Below are 8,028 nucleotides of genomic sequence, written 5' to 3'. Positions count from 1 at the left end.
TGAGCCACGGCACTGGCCCCTCTAGTTAGTATTTATTCATGAATCCCGAATCAAGTAGCATTCCATTTGTGAACAGGAAGTTGCTCTGCTGAGCACAAGGTGTGTTTTATAGGCAGAGAAAGGCTGAAGAAAACAGAACTAACTAACAAAAAGTGGATTGTTTGTTTCAAAGTTACTATCTTATAGGTTTAAAGTAGAGGGGTTTTCCTTATCCTACTGGCTCAGGTTGACTTGGCCACGTTGGAATGGTTACTGTGAATCTCTACATTTTTGTTTTAAACTTGTGATCAGTTTGATCACCGCCTCCTAGCACAAGGGATCACATTCTGGTTTGGTCTGGTTGGTTGGGCCTAGTGCTGAGACTGAGTGAAAAAATAATGATGTCCTCTACATTTTATTTAACACCTTTTGCATTCTATTGGGCTGAGTTCTATAGCTAATAAGATATTAGGAAATAAAAACATGTGACTGCCAAAACTGTCATGAAAGCATTTTGGCATCTGCTTTGCCATCACTGCTTTGCTCCCTTTGAGGGAGCCCAGCTACCATTGTGAATGAAGCAAGCAACCCTGTGGAGCGCTCCATATGGAAAGGATCTACAGCCTCCCTCCAACCACCAGCGTCAACTTGCCAGTCACAGTGTTCCAGTTCCTTGTGACTACAGCCCTGACTGATATTATTACTACACCTTTATGAGAGACACAGACCACAATCATGTCCCTACAGCCCTCCCAGGTTCATGGCCCAGAGAATGTGGACTATATGTTTACTGTTGTTTCAAGCCACTAGTTTTCTTGTATTTTTTTATTTGAGAAACAGATATAGATAGAAACAGATAGATGACTTATAGATAGATGACAGATGATAGATAGATAGATAGATAGATAGATAGATAATGTCTTCACCCACTGGTTCAGTCCCCAAACATCCAAAATTGCCAGGGCTACAACTGGAAACCTGATCTCCTATGTGAATGGCAGAGGCCTGGCTACTTAAGTCATTACCACTGCCTACCAGGACCTGCACTGGCTGGAAATTAGAATCAAGCAATGGAGCCCATCACCAGACCTAGGCACTCTGATATGGGACATTGGCATCCTAACACAAGGCTAAGTGCCTGCCCCCCAATCACTAATTTTTAAAGCAACTTGTTATGTAACACTAGATAACTAATAATCCTCATAAAATATTTTTATAAAAACTTCTAGCACTTTTCAAACACCATAATATAATAATATTTAAAATTTCACTTTAAATAAAAGACATAATGATAATTTCCAATGTCATCACTTGTTTTCAGTATCATGTATGGAGTGCTAACCAGTCCAATAAAATGAGAGAGAAGAATTATAAAGATTGTAAAATCAGGGGAAAAACTATATTAAAATTATTTCTAGATAAAAGGTATCTTAATAGACAATCCAAAAGAATTGATAGATTATTAAAATTAATAAGAGAGTTTAGTACATTTTTCTATTTTCTGTTCTCCCCCTGAACCCATCTCAAGTCTTCTCCACAAACACTATGAGTGTAGGAACTTCACCCATGGACTCCCTTAAATTCTAGATATGGCAGGCATCTGCCAAGAAGAATCACTGAGAGGGGAGCAGAGAGCAAAACAGACAATGTTCAGCCAGCAGCTTCCCCGCAGGTGACTAAGGATTAGGTCACTTCCTCTACTGGAGGCCACAGCTTCTATCAAGTGACTTCCAGCTAGAGATTGTGCCTCTGGGTTCCAGTAATTGATTCTTCCTTTCTTTTCTCCTTTAGGCAAAAGAATGATTTTTTTATGACTTTTGGTTCCCCTTATTCCCTCTCATTTATTTAAAAATACTTTTACTAAATTCAGGTCAATCACCCCAAAGCCACTTCTTTCCTGTTCAAGCTCTGAGTGATAAAATAATGGCGTGACCCCAGGAAATGGGACTCCAGTTCTGCATTGCTCATGTGCTTAAGGAGAGCACAAACGGCTTTCTTGCACTAGTAACTGATGGTGGGTAATGGATTCACGATTACTCAGAATTACACTGGCGATGGAACGTCATGGAATGTAAATAAGGAGATAAACATTGGGAGATCACTTAGGATCCTTCATTGCTGTGGTGACAAAAGAGATTATAATAGTATAGGAGATCACAACAAAAAGGAAACATTGAAGTCTTTGATTGTCAACACAGAATGTCGGAGAAAACAGAATAGCTGTATCACGGCTGGTGCTTCAGATCAATCTTAGTTGTGATCTAGCCCAAGCTGGGATTGCAGGAATCTTATACTAAGATAAAGCTATCAGCATAGAAGTGAAAACCCTGAGATTTGGGGGAAGGGAATTTAAACAGATACAATTAACTCTTTTTTTCCCAAATAAAATCAAAGTTTATTTAACACACCCAGGGAAAACATTACACTTTGATTGTAACTTTTTCTTAGAGATTAAAAAGATTGATTAGAGTCAAAGGCCCCCAGCCAGAGCAGCATGGAGGAGGGTTCCCATGAAAGGAAGAAACCCAAAGAACCTTGTAGCACTGGGGTTTTAAGCGCAATTTTGAACAGAAAAAAAAACTTAATCAGATTGATATTCAGCTACAAGGCAGGGACAAAACTCATAAAAAAACCTGATTTACAATCCTTTATCCTATCTGGCTTGCTCAAGAGAAAGCAATTTTTTTTTTTTACTTTTAATTTTAGCTTCCACATATAAGGAAGAGAGAACAAGCAATATTTATCTTTCTGTGTCTGGCTTATTTCACTCAGCCTGATATCATCTAGTTTCATCCATTTCAATGTAAATTAAATGGCAGAATATAATTTTTTATAGCTGAGTAATATTCCTATGTATAGAATATGTATTATAATTTTCTTTTTCCATTCATCTGATGATGGACACGTTGGTTGATTCCATATTTTGGCTAATGTGAACAGCGTTGCTATAAAACACGGTGGTAGAGGTATCTCTGGTACAATGTGTTCATGTCTTTTGGGCATATACCCAGTAGTGTGTTTGCTGGATCATATGGCAAGCCTATTTCTAGTTTTTTTTTTAACTTTTATTTAATGAATAGAAATTTCCAAAGTACAGAGTATGGATTACAATGGCTTCCCCCCCATAATGTCCCTCCAACCCGCAACCCTCCCCTTTCCCACTCCCTCTCCCCTTCCTTTCACATCAAGATTCATTTTCGATTCTCTTTATATACAGAAGATCAGTTTAGCATACATTAAGTAAAAATTTCAACAGTTTGCTCCCACACAGAAACATAAAGTGAAAAATCCTGTTTGAGTATTAGTTATAGCATTAAATCTCAATGTACAGCACACTAGGGACAAAGGTCCTACATGAGGAGTAAGTGCACAGTGACTCCTGTTGTTGACTTAACAAATTGACTCTCTTGTTTATGGCATCAGTAATCACCCTAGGGTCTTGTCATGAGCTGCCAAGACTATGGAAGCCCCCTGAGTTCACTGACTCTGATCATTTTTAGACAAGGCCATGGTCAAAGTGGAAGTTCTCTCCTCCCTTCAGAGGAAGGTACCTCCTTCTTTGATGACCCGTTCTTTCCACTGGGATCTCACTCACTGAGATCTTTCATTTAGTTTTTTTTTTTTTTTTCCAGAGTTTCTTGGCTTTCCATGCCTGAAATATTCTCATGGGCTTTTCAGCCAGATCCACATGCCTTAAGGGCTGATTCTGAGGCCAGAGTGCTGCTTAGGACATCTGCCATTCTATGGGTCTGCTGTGTATCTCACTTCCCATGTTGGATCATTCTCTCCCTTTTTTATTCTATCAGCTAGTATTTGCAGACACTATTCTTGTTTCTGTGATCCCTTTGGTTCTTAGTCCTATCATTATGATCAATTGTGAACAGAAATTGATCACTGGGACTAGTGAGATGGCATTGGTACATGCCACCTTGATGGGATTGAAATAGAATCCCCTGGTATGTTTCTAACTCTACCATTTGAGGTAAGTCAGCTTGAGCATGTCCCGAATTGCACATCTCTTCCCTCTCTTATTCCCACTCTTACATTTAACAGCGATCACTTTTCAGTTAAGTTTCAGCACTTAAGAAGAATTGTGTATTGATTACAGTATTCAACCAAAAGTATTAAGTAGAACAGACAAAAAAAATACTAAGAGGGATAACATATCAAGTTGCTCATCAACAGTCTCCATACTATTTTCCGCTGTACTACTTTACATTCCCACCAACAGTGTATAAATGTTCCCCTTTGTCCATATCCTCATTATCATGTTACTTTCTTTTTGATAATAGCCATTCTGATAGGAGTGAGAGATATCTCATCATAGTTTTAATTTGTATGTACTTAATGGTTATTTGTATTTCTTCTTTTGAGCACTATCTATTGAAGTCTTTTGCCCATTTCTCAACTGGATTGGTTTTTGTTTTGTTGTTGAATTTTTTGAGTTGCTGATATTTTATGGACATTAGTTCTTTGATGGATAGCTAGCTTACAAATATTTTTTCCCATTCTGTTGGATGTCTCTTCATTCTCTTGTTTTCTTTGCTGTGCAGAATATTCTGAATTTTATATCATAGTATTTGTTTAGTTTTACTTTTGTTGCCTGTCATTTGGGGAGTCTTATCCAAGAAGCCATCACCAAGGCCTGGAGTGTTCCCCCTTCATTTTCTTGCAGTAACTTCAGGCTCAGGTTTTAAATTGATCTATATTGAGTTGATTTGTGTATATCGTGAGAGGTATGGATCTAATTTCATTCCTACATGCAGTTTTGCCAGAATAATTTCTTGATGAGATTATCCTTACACTAATGTCTGGTCTGGACACTTTTTGTCAAAAATTAGTTGGCTGTATGTACGTGGATTAATTTCTGGGCTCTCTATTCTGTTCCATTTATCCATGAGACTTAGTTAATTCTGTGAACTTTAAACAACAAATACCCTTGGAACTCTGCCAACAAAAGTGCCTCTTCTTCCCCTCCTTGTGGAGACTGACCTCCCTGCATGTAAACTTTAGCATGTTGCATCAAAGGAGATGCCAGTATTCTTCAGGCCCCACCACTACCACTGATATTTTATGTGGGCTCATAAAAAGCATTTAATCACAGGGGTACAAGACTTGGTCCAGAAAGTGAAGCCACTCACTAAATTTGTTTTGGCAAGAGTCTGTGGAACATCCATGTGCATGAAATCCACAGGACTAAATGTGGAAGGAAATTTTAAGACTGTAATGAGCCCTGTTTGCATGAATCTCATAGGATTCATGACTTACTATGTTACCTTGAGCATCTAGGAGTCATATGAATTACATTGAAGTGAGATAATTTAAGTCTAGACTGCATAGGAACTTGGTGTGCTCCAGAAAGTAGGACCAAGGACCCAGGGGATGGCAGTGTTGGAATAGGAGTTCTTTGAATCTGTTCACTCATGCGTTCACGTGGGCCTCACAAAAGACTCAGAAGACAATTGCCTTCACCAAGGCATTGGGAAATTCATTAGCCAAATAGCCCCAGCTCCCGTAGTAGGTTCTGTGGTAGCTACATGACTTCTTTAGATCTGAGTCGATAGTAGAGGATGCTGTACTGGAACTATGTTTCCTTTTTCTTTTTAAACGAGAATGGTAATATCCTATATGAGAAGGGCCAGGTTGCAACATATGAATGTAAATGACTAAAATTAGACACAGATTCAATACAAATTCTTGGAACAGAATGACAATCAGAACATTTTTTTTCTCATAGTAATATCAGTAGTGAGTGTTAATTGATCCCAAGTTCCCTGGAAATGAAGCAGGTGGAAAGTTTACTAAGATATTGTTTTACTACAGAAAGAAAACGTCGAGGTCAGGTAATACAGACCTGGCTCACTATACTAAAGAATTGTGACCTTTTACACAATACTCCGGTCTCAGCTGACCTTTGACTTCAGCAGAGAAGGAGCTATCACAGTGTGAGCTGTGTAGTATGCAATACATCACAGTTTAAGCCTGCCCCAGAGGTGCCTGTGGTCATTTTCCACGATGTGCAAGCCTGCTCCAGAGGCGCCTGTGGTCATTTTCTGTGATGTGTTTGCACTACATAAATGGAAACACAATACCTTATGTACATAGCTAGGTACTGGAATTAACTGATGCTAATACCTAGGTTCTGAAAATATTAACATGATTCTTAAGTCAAAATGGAGACTAATGGAGGTCCAGTGAAAGATAAACTAAAAATTGACTGTGGTCCACAAATGTGTGGCCAGGGTGAGCTGCAAACACCCATAAAAATTCAAAGGCCTGCCACATTGGTGAAGTTTCTGGCTCCATTGTTTTGTGCCTGTTGAGATAACATTCATAAAATGAAAAAAACAAGCTGCCGTATTATCCCCTGCCCATCAATGAAAAAAGACTTCCAGTAGCAATAATCTGTAACTTTGGGGATAATTATAACTTAATCAGGGCTTGTCGTTTCAAGGTATTTAAAGGTATTTATTGGATCATCTCCAGGGCTCATGACTTTGAGGGGGGTTTTGAATCAAAAACGTGTGCAGCAAGTACAGGATACAGTGTGAACTGCATTGACCTAACTGTTTCAGAAAGATTTGAGATCCAGAGATGTTGAATGACACCTCCAGAAACCACCAAAGGAAGAACCGTAGTGCAGACCTGGAGGATTTTGGGATTGGTCCTTTTTCCTCAGACAACTACACTCTGTTTGAAAACCAGCACCCAGATTGCTCCTAAGCTCTATGAATTCATGAATATGGAACACCAAGCATCTATGGAATTTAAACTATGTTTGAGAGTCTTGGCATTATATAATTTATCAAATTGTAAAATTGGAACACTTTCAGCAGCTACTGCCATATAACGTGAAAATAATGGGCAGTCCAGCACTAACAGGTTCAGGATACATGGGTGAGCTCTACAGAGTGGTTCAGGTTTCTCTGTCTACTCCTAACGCTTTGCAATCTTACTCATGTCATTCACAGCTTCATGGAAAATATCCTAAAAACAGGTCATGGAAAAGGAATCAGGACACATATGAATGATAAATGAATGTGCTCAACATTCTCACATGGGCTGAAAAGAGAGAAAAGAGAAAGGTGGTGGTGAAGGGGTATCTTCTCAAAGGGTTTGTTGCTTATTTTACATGAGATGGAGACTGTGCTAAAATATCAACAGCTGCTCATAGGTAATGCTTATATGCTGGTTGCTTAGCCAATGATTTAACAACACCAACGCTGGTGACAATGAAGTCCAAGAGTAAAGTAGTTTGATGAATATTTTGGCACAGAGTATAAAGATATTCGTGTTCCACATAAATGCTAACCAAAGGATATCTATTACTTCGAATACTTAGTCATTAGATACACAATTCTTTTTCTGATGGCAGCCTGCTTCTTTCCCCAAATTCATTATATTTGTTTGATAGGCGCCTGTGAAACAAGGTCCTCATGACAGGAATGGAGGCTGTATGTAGCTGGAATGTCCTCACAAATGCTTAACAACCTGTCCCCTAAAAGGCAATCTGTAGAAGTAAAATTGATACTTTGAGATATAATGACTTTGAACAGTCCTTGTCTCAACTGTTGAGGAACAATTTTTTTAATACTATTTGTTGAACTTTTTACTTAGCATAGAGATAATCATGTGTATAAAGTTAATTGAAAATAGATCTTAGGGAAAAGTAAAAATGAGAATAGGAGAGGGAGGAGGAAAAGGGGTGGGAGAGTGAGTAGGAGGGCAGGCACGATGGGAAGAATCACCATGTTCCTAAAGTGTGATTATGAAATGTATGAAGTTTGTATTCCTTAAATTAAAGGTTTCTGGGGTAGGGGGAAACAGCCTATCACTATTGTTGAGTGCAAGTCCTGCTACTAACAGAACCAAGATGGAGCACCAAATGACACTAATTCCTGACACCTTATAACTAAGTAAAGACATACACAGTCATATGTTGAATGGAAATGTTGGCTTGTATGGTCAACATATTTAGTTTTATTTTAGACACTCAAGGCTTTCAGTTGCTCTACATACTCGCCAGTAGTTGATTTTTCATCATCTTTT

Source organism: Oryctolagus cuniculus, chromosome 3 (genome assembly GCF_051225735.1).
Source record: "Oryctolagus cuniculus isolate XC-2025 breed Fujian yellow rabbit chromosome 3, ASM5122573v1, whole genome shotgun sequence".
NCBI classification, from domain to species: domain Eukaryota; kingdom Metazoa; phylum Chordata; class Mammalia; order Lagomorpha; family Leporidae; genus Oryctolagus; species Oryctolagus cuniculus.
Note: the sequence above shows the minus strand (reverse complement) of the source record.